We start from the raw sequence: 12043 nt of genomic DNA on the forward strand, positions 1-12043 counted from the left end.
AGAGAGAAACCAGGAGTAAGAGAAAGAGACATGGGCAAAGAAAGAGAGTGAGAGAGGAGGTCTGGTGGACCCAGAAGGCCTGCCATGTCCTGTGGTGAAGGCCTCAGAGGAGACTTTAAGCAGTTTGAGCTCGGTCCCTCAGCATTCCTAGCGGGAGAAGGATGCAGATTTCGGGTAGCTTTGCCCACCTGGTTGTCAGAGATGTTGAGATGGGAGGAGGGAGGCTTGGTTTGGCTAGTGAGCATGGCCAGAGCTGCGTCCTAAGACTTGAGCTTGAGCCAGCAAGGTGAGCTTGCCCTGGTTTGTGAACCCCGTGCACAGTGTTAGAGGGTTGAGGTCCTCAGAGCTGGCCATGGTTTTTGTTTTGGTTTTTGTTTTTGTTTTTTTTTTTTTCTCGGGAGGAGTCTGCTTGCTTGCCTGCAGTGCAGTTCCTTGATGTGTTGGCCGGGCCGAACCTGGTGGTTTGATTGCAGAGAGGGGCCAAGGTGATGTGAAAGGGCACGGAGGGAGGGAGCCAGGGCAAGGACAGGCTCTGAGACCCTGGTGAAAACCTGTCACCGCTGTGGCAAGCCATGCTGGAGGGTGAGGGCAGGGCAGGAGTGGTGAGAGAGCAGATGTGATCTGATGTTCCCATTGAGACGAGCCAGGCCCAGCCATCCATCCCAGAGCCAGTTGCCCGCTTCCCACTGTAATGTTGGCATGTGCTTTGATGTCTTCACAGTGTGGCATTGCGTGGCCTGCACGGCCATAGTGCGGAGAGAATGGCCCAGCATCCTTTGCCCAGGGCTGATGGCACCTGAGTGGGCCTCGAGGGAAGTTGCTTGGTGTTGGTGACCTGCAGGAGAAGGCCTGGGGCCCAAGGTAAGCCTCCCATGCATTGTCCCAGGTGCTCAGGATCCTGGGGTCTTGGTGGTGCTGCGAGGACTTACCATCCCTGCATCCTGGGCCTGTCAGCACCTGTAGCAGACTCAGGGCCTCAAGTTGCTTCCCATTTCCATGCAGGGACCCGTTGCAACCTGCCAAAGGACGGGGCATGTCTTGGTATTTCTCGCACTCCCCAACACCCACCCTGTCCTGAGTGCCCTGAAAATCCCTGTGCAAGGGCACTCCAGCGTGCTTGGATCGATGATGATTTCCAGTCAAACATTCCTTGGAAAAGCTGAACAAAATGAGTGAAAACTCAGTACCGCCGCTCTCATCGAAACTGAGGTCCTGCACCTTGGCTCACCCAAGTCCTCTGGGAGTCAGACACAGGCCTGAGAACCGCTGCGCTGCTCCTGCCCCCCTCCAGCAGTAGCCAGACTCTCTTCCCATGGGCTTGATCTCTGCCCCACTCTGCTCGCCATCACGGGCATGGGGAATAGAGAATACTTGGGGTTTGCTGGCAAGCAAGCGGCCATCCCCACTCTCCCAAGCCAGACTGACAGCTAGACATGGGACCTTGGACCTTGGGCTCTCTTGTAGGCACTCTAGAAATATGCTAGCTTCGGACACCCACAAGAAACAGGCGTGCTGACCTGTGTAGAAATCTGCACACTGGAGGCCTGTGGTGGAGTAGGTGGACCAGGGGACACTAAGGTCAGACTGCTGGCCTCCTGGTGGAGGAGACAGGTGTGAGAGTGCTTTTCTCTCACCCATGGTAGTGGAGGGCCCGTCTTGGCTCAAGCCAATCTCAAAGGTAGGAAAGACACCTGTTTTGTTGAGTGGTCTTCACCAGGGTGTGATTCTTCCAGGAAGGCCTGTTTGGAGGCCGGCTAGGGATCCCATGTAGGAATTGTACCCTGGGCCCCAGGCTGTAGATCAAGACTGGCTTGAGAGCTCTGCTCATGGGCAGTGGAGGGTGCCAAAGCGACTTTGGCTTGCAAGGGTGCGTTTCTGGTCATTGGAAGCCATGTGTGTTGCAACTTGTCTTGGGACGTGCCAGGCTCTCTGGCTTGCCCTTGGCGTCCCACAGAAGTTAGCTTGTGTTGATGCAGTGTTAAACTTGGCTTGCGGTCAAAATTTCCAGTACCCTTGAACATGGGCTTTCCCATGAAGACAGACTGACAGAGAGTGGCATCAATCCAGAGACAGAAGCAGAGACAGAGACAGAGACAGAGAGAGAAACCAGGAGTAAGAGAAAGAGACATGGGCAAAGAAAGAGAGTGATAGAGGAGGTCTGGTGGACCCAGAAGGCCTGCCATGTCCTGTGGTGAAGGCCTCAGAGGAGACTTTAAGCAGTTTGAGCTCGGTCCCTCAGCATTCCTAGCAGGAGAAGGATGCAGATTTCGGGTAGCTTTGCCCACCTGGTTGTCAGAGATGTTGATATGGGAGGAGGGAGGCTTGGTTTGGCTAGTGAGCATGGCCAGAGCTTCGTCCTAAGACTTGAGCTTGAGCCAGCAAGGTGAGCTTGCCCTGGTTTGTGAACCCCGTGCACAGTGTTAGAGGGCTGAGGTCCTCAGAGCTGGCCATGGTTTTTGTTTTGGTTTTTGTTTTTTTTTTTTCCTCGGGAGGAGTCTGCTTGCTTGCCTGCAGTGCAGTTCCTTGATGTGTTGGCCGGGCCAAACCTGGTGGTTTGATTGCAGAGAGGGGCCAAGGTGATGTGAAAGGGCACGGAGGGAGGGAGCCAGGGCAAGGACAGGCTCTGAGACCCTGGTGAAAACCTGTCACCGCTGTGGCAAGCCATGCTGGAGGGTGAGGGCAGGGCAGGAGTGGTGAGAGAGCAGATGTGATCTGATGTTCCCATTGAGATGAGCCAGGCCCAGCCATCCATCCCAGAGCCAGTTGCCCGCTTCCCACTGTAATGTTGGCATGTGCTTTGATGTCTTCACAGTGTGGCATTGCGTGGCATGCACGGCCATAGTGCGGAGAGAATGGCCCAGCATCCTTTGCCCAGGGCTGATGGCACCTGAGTGGGCCTCGAGGGAAGTTGCTTGGTGTTGGTGACCTGCAGGAGAAGGCCTGGGGCCCAAGGTAAGCCTCCCATGCATTGTCCCAGGTGCTCAGGATCCTGGGGTCTTGGTGGTGCTGCGAGGACTTACCATCCCTGCATCCCGGGCCTGTCAGCACCTGTAGCAGACTTAGGGCCTCAAGTTGCTTCCCATTTCCATGCAGGGACCCGTTGCAACCTGCCAAAGGACGGGGCATGTCTTGGTATTTCTCGCACTCCCCAACACCCACCCTGTCCTGAGTGCCCTGAAAATCCCTGTGCAAGGGCACTCCAGCGTGCTTGGATCGATGATGATTTCCAGTCAAACATTCCTTGGAAAAGCTGAACAAAATGAGTGAAAACTCAGTACCGCCGCTCTCATGGAAACTGAGGTCCTGCACCTTGGCTCACCCAAGTCCTCTGGGAGTCAGACACAGGCCTGAGAACCGCTGGGCTGCTCCTGCCCCCCTCCAGCAGTAGCCAGACTCTCTTCCCATGGGCTTGATCTCTGCCCCACTCTGCTCGCCATCACGGGCATGGGGAAAAGAGAAAACTTGGGGTTTGCTGGCAAGCAAGCAGCCATCACCACTCTCCCAAGCCAGACTGATAGCTAGACATGGGACCTTGGACCTTGGGCTCTCTTGTAGGCACTCTAGAAATATGCTAGCTTCGGACACCCACAAGAAACAGGCGTGCTGACCTGTGTAGAAATCTGCACACTGGAGGCCTGTGGTGGAGTAGGTTGACCAGGGGACACTAAGGTCAGACTGCTGGCCTCCTGGTGGAGGAGACAGGTGTGAGAGTGCTTTTCTCTCACCCACGGTAGTGGAGGGCCCGTCTTGGCTCAAGCCAATCTCAAAGCTAGGAAAGACACCTGTTTTGTTGAGTGATTCTTCCAGGAAGGCCTGTTTGGAGGCCGGCTAGGGATCCCATGTAGGAATTGTACCATGGGCCCCAGGCTGTAGATCAAGACTGGCTTGAGAGCTCTGCTCATGGGCAGTGGAGGGTGCCAAAGCGACTTTGGCTTGCAAGGGTGCGTTTCTGGTCATTGGAAGCCATGTGTGTTGCAACTTGTCTTGGGACGTGCCAGGCTCTCTGGCTTGCCCTTGGCGTCCCACAGAAGTTAGCTTGTGTTGATGCAGTGTTCAACTTGGCTTGCAGTCAAAATTTCCAGTACCCTTGAACATGGGCTTTCCCATGAAGACAGACTGACAGAGAGTGGCATCAATCCAGAGACAGAAGCAGAGACAGAGACAGAGACAGAGAGAGAAACCAGGAGTAAGAGAAAGAGACATGGGCAAAGAAAGAGAGTGAGAGAGGAGGTCTGGTGGACCCAGAAGGCCTGCCATGTCCTGTGGTGAAGGCCTCAGAGGAGACTTTAAGCAGTTTGAGCTCGGTCCCTCAGCATTCCTAGCAGGAGAAGGATGCAGATTTCGGGTAGCTTTGCCCACCTGGTTGTCAGAGATGTTGATATGGGAGGAGGGAGGCTTGGTTTGGCTAGTGAGCATGGCCAGAGCTGCGTCCTAAGACTTGAGCTTGAGCCAGCAAGGTGAGCTTGCCCTGGTTTGTGAACCCCGTGCACAGTGTTAGAGGGCTGAGGTCCTCAGAGCTGGCCATGGTTTTTGTTTTGGTTTTTGTTTTTTTTTTTTTTCTCGGGAGGAGTCTGCTTGCTTGCCTGCAGTGCAGTTCCTTGATGTGTTGGCCGGGCCAAACCTGGTGGTTTGATTGCAGAGAGGGGCCAAGGTGATGTGAAAGGGCACGGAGGGAGGGAGCCAGGGCAAGGACAGGCTCTGAGACCCTGGTGAAAACCTGTCACCGCTGTGGCAAGCCATGCTGGAGGGTGAGGGCAGGGCAGGAGTGGTGAGAGAGCAGATGTGATCTGATGTTCCCATTGAGACGAGCCAGGCCCAGCCATCCATCCCAGAGCCAGTTGCCCGCTTCCCACTGTAATGTTGGCATGTGCTTTGATGTCTTCACAGTGTGGCATTGCGTGGCCTGCACGGCCATAGTGCGGAGAGAATGGCCCAGCATCCTTTGCCCAGGGCTGATGGCACCTGAGTGGGCCTCGAGGGAAGTTGCTTGGTGTTGGTGACCTGCAGGAGAAGGCCTGGGGCCCAAGGTAAGCCTCCCATGCATTGTCCCAGGTGCTCAGGATCCTGGGGTCTTGGTGGTGCTGCGAGGACTTACCATCCCTGCATCCCGGGCCTGTCAGCACCTGTAGCAGACTCAGGGCCTCAAGTTGCTTCCCATTTCCATGCAGGGACCCGTTGCAACCTGCCAAAGGACAGGGCATGTCTTGGTATTTCTCGCACTCCCCAACACCCACCCTGTCCTGAGTGCCCTGAAAATCCCTGTGCAAGGGCACTCCAGCGTGCTTGGATCGATGATGATTTCCAGTCAAACATTCCTTGGAAAAGCTGAACAAAATGAGTGAAAACTCAGTACCGCCGCTCTCATCGAAACTGAGGTCCTGCACCTTGGCTCACCCAAGTCCTCTGGGAGTCAGACACAGGCCTGAGAACCGCTGGGCTGCTCCTGCCCCCCTCCAGCAGTAGCCAGACTCTCTTCCCATGGGCTTGATCTCTGCCCCACTCTGCTCGCCATCACGGGCATGGGGAAAAGAGAAAACTTGGGGTTTGCTGGCAAGCAAGCAGCCATCACCACTCTCCCAAGCCAGACTGATAGCTAGACATGGGACCTTGGACCTTGGGCTCTCTTGTAGGCACTCTAGAAATATGCTAGCTTCGGACACCCACAAGAAACAGGCGTGCTGACCTGTGTAGAAATCTGCACACTGGAGGCCTGTGGTGGAGTAGGTTGACCAGGGGACACTAAGGTCAGACTGCTGGCCTCCTGGTGGAGGAGACAGGTGTGAGAGTGCTTTTCTCTCACCCACGGTAGTGGAGGGCCCGTCTTGGCTCAAGCCAATCTCAAAGCTAGGAAAGACACCTGTTTTGTTGAGTGATTCTTCCAGGAAGGCCTGTTTGGAGGCCGGCTAGGGATCCCATGTAGGAATTGTACCATGGGCCCCAGGCTGTAGATCAAGACTGGCTTGAGAGCTCTGCTCATGGGCAGTGGAGGGTGCCAAAGCGACTTTGGCTTGCAAGGGTGCGTTTCTGGTCATTGGAAGCCATGTGTGTTGCAACTTGTCTTGGGACGTGCCAGGCTCTCTGGCTTGCCCTTGGCGTCCCACAGAAGTTAGCTTGTGTTGATGCAGTGTTCAACTTGGCTTGCAGTCAAAATTTCCAGTACCCTTGAACATGGGCTTTCCCATGAAGACAGACTGACAGAGAGTGGCATCAATCCAGAGACAGAAGCAGAGACAGAGACAGAGACAGAGAGAGAAACCAGGAGTAAGAGAAAGAGACATGGGCAAAGAAAGAGAGTGAGAGAGGAGGTCTGGTGGACCCAGAAGGCCTGCCATGTCCTGTGGTGAAGGCCTCAGAGGAGACTTTAAGCAGTTTGAGCTCGGTCCCTCAGCATTCCTAGCAGGAGAAGGATGCAGATTTCGGGTAGCTTTGCCCACCTGGTTGTCAGAGATGTTGATATGGGAGGAGGGAGGCTTGGTTTGGCTAGTGAGCATGGCCAGAGCTGCGTCCTAAGACTTGAGCTTGAGCCAGCAAGGTGAGCTTGCCCTGGTTTGTGAACCCCGTGCACAGTGTTAGAGGGCTGAGGTCCTCAGAGCTGGCCATGGTTTTTGTTTTGGTTTTTGTTTTTTTTTTTTTCTCGGGAGGAGTCTGCTTGCTTGCCTGCAGTGCAGTTCCTTGATGTGTTGGCCGGGCCGAACCTGGTGGTTTGATTGCAGAGAGGGGCCAAGGTGATGTGAAAGGGCACGGAGGGAGGGAGCCAGGGCAAGGACAGGCTCTGAGACCCTGGTGAAAACCTGTCACCGCTGTGGCAAGCCATGCTGGAGGGTGAGGGCAGGGCAGGAGTGGTGAGAGAGCAGATGTGATCTGATGTTCCCATTGAGACGAGCCAGGCCCAGCCATCCATCCCAGAGCCAGTTGCCCGCTTCCCACTGTAATGTTGGCATGTGCTTTGATGTCTTCACAGTGTGGCATTGCGTGGCCTGCACGGCCATAGTGCGGAGAGAATGGCCCAGCATACTTTGCCCAGGGCTGATGGCACCTGAGTGGGCCTCGAGGGAAGTTGCTTGGTGTTGGTGACCTGCAGGAGAAGGCCTGGGGCCCAAGGTAAGCCTCCCATGCATTGTCCCAGGTGCTCAGGATCCTGGGGTCTTGGTGGTGCTGCGAGGACTTACCATCCCTGCATCCCGGGCCTGTCAGCACCTGTAGCAGACTCAGGGCCTCAAGTTGCTTCCCATTTCCATGCAGGGACCCGTTGCAACCTGCCAAAGGACAGGGCATGTCTTGGTATTTCTCGCACTCCCCAACACCCACCCTGTCCTGAGTGCCCTGAAAATCCCTGTGCAAGGGCACTCCAGCGTGCTTGTACCGATGATGATTTCCAGTCAAACATTCCTTGGAAAAGCTGAACAAAATGAGTGAAAACTCAGTACCGCCGCTCTCATCGAAACTGAGGTCCTGCACCTTGGCTCACCCAAGTCCTCTGGGAGTCAGACACAGGCCTGAGAACCGCTGCGCTGCTCCTGCCCCCCTCCAGCAGTAGCCAGACTCTCTTCCCATGGGCTTGATCTCTGCCCCACTCTGCTCGCCATCACGGGCATGGGGAAAAGAGAATACTTGGGGTTTGCTGGCAAGCAAGCGGCCATCCCCACTCTCCCAAGCCAGACTGACAGCTAGACATGGGACCTTGGACCTTGGGCTCTCTTGTAGGCACTCTAGAAATATGCTAGCTTCGGACACCCATAAGAAACAGGCGTGCTGACCTGTGTAGAAATCTGCACACTGGAGGCCTGTGGTGGAGTAGGTGGACCAGGGGACACTAAGGTCAGACTGCTGGCCTCCTGGTGGAGGAGACAGGTGTGAGAGTGCTTTTCTCTCACCCATGGTAGTGGAGGGCCCGTCTTGGCTCAAGCCAATCTCAAAGCTAGGAAAGACACCTGTTTTGTTGAGTGGTCTTCACCAGGGTGTGATTCTTCCAGGAAGGCCTGTTTGGAGGCCGGCTAGGGATCCCATGTAGGAATTGTACCCTGGGCCCCAGGCTGTAGATCAAGACTGGCTTGAGAGCTCTGCTCATGGGCAGTGGAGGGTGCCAAAGCGACTTTGGCTTGCAAGGGTGCGTTTCTGGTCATTGGAAGCCATGTGTGTTGCAACTTGTCTTGGGACGTGCCAGGCTCTCTGGCATGCCCTTGGCGTCCCACAGAAGTTAGCTTGTGTTGATGCAGTGTTCAACTTGGCTTGCAGTCAAAATTTCCAGTACCCTTGAACATGGGCTTTCCCATGAAGACAGACTGACAGAGAGTGGCATCAATCCAGAGACAGAAGCAGAGACAGAGACAGAGACAGAGAGAGAAACCAGGAGTAAGAGAAAGAGACATGGGCAAAGAAAGAGAGTGAGAGAGGAGGTCTGGTGGACCCAGAAGGCCTGCCATGTCCTGTGGTGAAGGCCTCAGAGGAGACTTTAAGGAGTTTGAGCTCGGTCCCTCAGCATTCCTAGCGGGAGAAGGATGCAGATTTCGGGTAGCTTTGCCCACCTGGTTGTCAGAGATGTTGAGATGGGAGGAGGGAGGCTTGGTTTGGCTAGTGAGCATGGCCAGAGCTGCGTCCTAAGACTTGAGCTTGAGCCAGCAAGGTGAGCTTGCCCTGGTTTGTGAACCCCGTGCACAGTGTTAGAGGGTTGAGGTCCTCAGAGCTGGCCATGGTTTTTGTTTTGGTTTTTGTTTTTGTTTTTTTTTTTTTCTCGGGAGGAGTCTGCTTGCTTGCCTGCAGTGCAGTTCCTTGATGTGTTGGCCGGGCCGAACCTGGTGGTTTGATTGCAGAGAGGGGCCAAGGTGATGTGAAAGGGCACGGAGGGAGGGAGCCAGGGCAAGGACAGGCTCTGAGACCCTGGTGAAAACCTGTCACCGCTGTGGCAAGCCATGCTGGAGGGTGAGGGCAGGGCAGGAGTGGTGAGAGAGCAGATGTGATCTGATGTTCCCATTGAGACGAGCCAGGCCCAGCCATCCATCCCAGAGCCAGTTGCCCGCTTCCCACTGTAATGTTGGCATGTGCTTTGATGTCTTCACAGTGTGGCATTGCGTGGCCTGCACGGCCATAGTGCGGAGAGAATGGCCCAGCATCCTTTGCCCAGGGCTGATGGCACCTGAGTGGGCCTCGAGGGAAGTTGCTTGGTGTTGGTGACCTGCAGGAGAAGGCCTGGGGCCCAAGGTAAGCCTCCCATGCATTGTCCCAGGTGCTCAGGATCCTGGGGTCTTGGTGGTGCTGCGAGGACTTACCATCCCTGCATCCTGGGCCTGTCAGCACCTGTAGCAGACTCAGGGCCTCAAGTTGCTTCCCATTTCCATGCAGGGACCCGTTGCAACCTGCCAAAGGACGGGGCATGTCTTGGTATTTCTCGCACTCCCCAACACCCACCCTGTCCTGAGTGCCCTGAAAATCCCTGTGCAAGGGCACTCCAGCGTGCTTGGATCGATGATGATTTCCAGTCAAACATTCCTTGGAAAAGCTGAACAAAATGAGTGAAAACTCAGTACCGCCGCTCTCATCGAAACTGAGGTCCTGCACCTTGGCTCACCCAAGTCCTCTGGGAGTCAGACACAGGCCTGAGAACCGCTGCGCTGCTCCTGCCCCCCTCCAGCAGTAGCCAGACTCTCTTCCCATGGGCTTGATCTCTGCCCCACTCTGCTCGCCATCACGGGCATGGGGAATAGAGAATACTTGGGGTTTGCTGGCAAGCAAGCGGCCATCCCCACTCTCCCAAGCCAGACTGACAGCTAGACATGCGACCTTGGACCTTGGGCTCTCTTGTAGGCACTCTAGAAATATGCTAGCTTCGGACACCCACAAGAAACAGGCGTGCTGACCTGTGTAGAAATCTGCACACTGGAGGCCTGTGGTGGAGTAGGTGGACCAGGGGACACTAAGGTCAGACTGCTGGCCTCCTGGTGGAGGAGACAGGTGTGAGAGTGCTTTTCTCTCACCCATGGTAGTGGAGGGCCCGTCTTGGCTCAAGCCAATCTCAAAGGTAGGAAAGACACCTGTTTTGTTGAGTGGTCTTCACCAGGGTGTGATTCTTCCAGGAAGGCCTGTTTGGAGGCCGGCTAGGGATCCCATGTAGGAATTGTACCCTGGGCCCCAGGCTGTAGATCAAGACTGGCTTGAGAGCTCTGCTCATGGGCAGTGGAGGGTGCCAAAGCGACTTTGGCTTGCAAGGGTGCGTTTCTGGTCATTGGAAGCCATGTGTGTTGCAACTTGTCTTGGGACGTGCCAGGCTCTCTGGCTTGCCCTTGGCGTCCCACAGAAGTTAGCTTGTGTTGATGCAGTGTTAAACTTGGCTTGCGGTCAAAATTTCCAGTACCCTTGAACATGGGCTTTCCCATGAAGACAGACTGACAGAGAGTGGCATCAATCCAGAGACAGAAGCAGAGACAGAGACAGAGACAGAGAGAGAAACCAGGAGTAAGAGAAAGAGACATGGGCAAAGAAAGAGAGTGATAGAGGAGGTCTGGTGGACCCAGAAGGCCTGCCATGTCCTGTGGTGAAGGCCTCAGAGGAGACTTTAAGCAGTTTGAGCTCGGTCCCTCAGCATTCCTAGCAGGAGAAGGATGCAGATTTCGGGTAGCTTTGCCCACCTGGTTGTCAGAGATGTTGAGATGGGAGGAGGGAGGCTTGGTTTGGCTAGTGAGCATGGCCAGAGCTGCGTCCTAAGACTTGAGCTTGAGCCAGCAAGGTGAGCTTGCCCTGGTTTGTGAACCCCGTGCACAGTGTTAGAGGGCTGAGGTCCTCAGAGCTGGCCATGGTTTTTGTTTTGGTTTTTGTTTTTTTTTTTTTCTCGGGAGGAGTCTGCTTGCTTGCCTGCAGTGCAGTTCCTTGATGTGTTGGCCGGGCCAAACCTGGTGGTTTGATTGCAGAGAGGGGCCAAGGTGATGTGAAAGGGCACGGAGGGAGGGAGCCAGGGCAAGGACAGGCTCTGAGACCCTGGTGAAAACCTGTCACCGCTGTGGCAAGCCATGCTGGAGGGTGAGGGCAGGGCAGGAGTGGTGAGAGAGCAGATGTGATCTGATGTTCCCATTGAGATGAGCCAGGCCCAGCCATCCATCCCAGAGCCAGTTGCCCGCTTCCCACTGTAATGTTGGCATGTGCTTTGATGTCTTCACAGTGTGGCATTGCGTGGCATGCACGGCCATAGTGCGGAGAGAATGGCCCAGCATCCTTTGCCCAGGGCTGATGGCACCTGAGTGGGCCTCGAGGGAAGTTGCTTGGTGTTGGTGACCTGCAGGAGAAGGCCTGGGGCCCAAGGTAAGCCTCCCATGCATTGTCCCAGGTGCTCAGGATCCTGGGGTCTTGGTGGTGCTGCGAGGACTTACCATCCCTGCATCCCGGGCCTGTCAGCACCTGTAGCAGACTTAGGGCCTCAAGTTGCTTCCCATTTCCATGCAGGGACCCGTTGCAACCTGCCAAAGGACGGGGCATGTCTTGGTATTTCTCGCACTCCCCAACACCCACCCTGTCCTGAGTGCCCTGAAAATCCCTGTGCAAGGGCACTCCAGCGTGCTTGGATCGATGATGATTTCCAGTCAAACATTCCTTGGAAAAGCTGAACAAAATGAGTGAAAACTCAGTACCGCCGCTCTCATGGAAACTGAGGTCCTGCACCTTGGCTCACCCAAGTCCTCTGGGAGTCAGACACAGGCCTGAGAACCGCTGCGCTGCTCCTGCCCCCCTCCAGCAGTAGCCAGACTCTCTTCCCATGGGCTTGATCTCTGCCCCACTCTGCTCGCCATCACGGGCATGGGGAAAAGAGAAAACTTGGGGTTTGCTGGCAAGCAAGCAGCCATCACCACTCTCCCAAGCCAGACTGATAGCTAGACATGGGACCTTGGACCTTGGGCTCTCTTGTAGGCACTCTAGAAATATGCTAGCTTCGGACACCCACAAGAAACAGGCGTGCTGACCTGTGTAGAAATCTGCACACTGGAGGCCTGTGGTGGAGTAGGTTGACCAGGGGACACTAAGGTCAGACTGCTGGCCTCCTGGTGGAGGAGACAGGTGT

General features: G+C 55.4%; 6 non-coding genes across 6 annotated transcripts; all 6 read left to right on the plus strand.

The window, feature by feature from the left end:
• The first annotated feature begins 1119 nt into the window (after positions 1–1119).
• LOC131903058 (small nucleolar RNA SNORD116) lies at positions 1120–1213 on the plus strand. The gene has a single exon (XR_009377318.1). It is a non-coding gene; the product is annotated as a small nucleolar RNA SNORD116 (small nucleolar RNA).
• A 1997-nt stretch (positions 1214–3210) lies between these two features.
• Positions 3211–3304, plus strand: LOC131903161 (small nucleolar RNA SNORD116). Its single transcript, XR_009377414.1, has one exon. It is a non-coding gene; the product is annotated as a small nucleolar RNA SNORD116 (small nucleolar RNA).
• Positions 3305–5285: 1981 nt separating this feature from the next.
• LOC131903061 (small nucleolar RNA SNORD116) lies at positions 5286–5379 on the plus strand. The gene has a single exon (XR_009377320.1). It is a non-coding gene; the product is annotated as a small nucleolar RNA SNORD116 (small nucleolar RNA).
• A 1980-nt stretch (positions 5380–7359) lies between these two features.
• On the plus strand, positions 7360–7453 carry LOC131903179 (small nucleolar RNA SNORD116). The gene has a single exon (XR_009377429.1). It is a non-coding gene; the product is annotated as a small nucleolar RNA SNORD116 (small nucleolar RNA).
• A 2003-nt stretch (positions 7454–9456) lies between these two features.
• On the plus strand, positions 9457–9550 carry LOC131903062 (small nucleolar RNA SNORD116). Its single transcript, XR_009377321.1, has one exon. It is a non-coding gene; the product is annotated as a small nucleolar RNA SNORD116 (small nucleolar RNA).
• Positions 9551–11547: 1997 nt separating this feature from the next.
• LOC131903162 (small nucleolar RNA SNORD116) lies at positions 11548–11641 on the plus strand. Its single transcript, XR_009377415.1, has one exon. It is a non-coding gene; the product is annotated as a small nucleolar RNA SNORD116 (small nucleolar RNA).
• The last annotated feature ends 402 nt before the right edge of the window (positions 11642–12043 follow it).

This window comes from Peromyscus eremicus, chromosome 1, assembly GCF_949786415.1.
Source record: "Peromyscus eremicus chromosome 1, PerEre_H2_v1, whole genome shotgun sequence".
Taxonomy (NCBI): Eukaryota; Metazoa; Chordata; class Mammalia; order Rodentia; family Cricetidae; genus Peromyscus; species Peromyscus eremicus.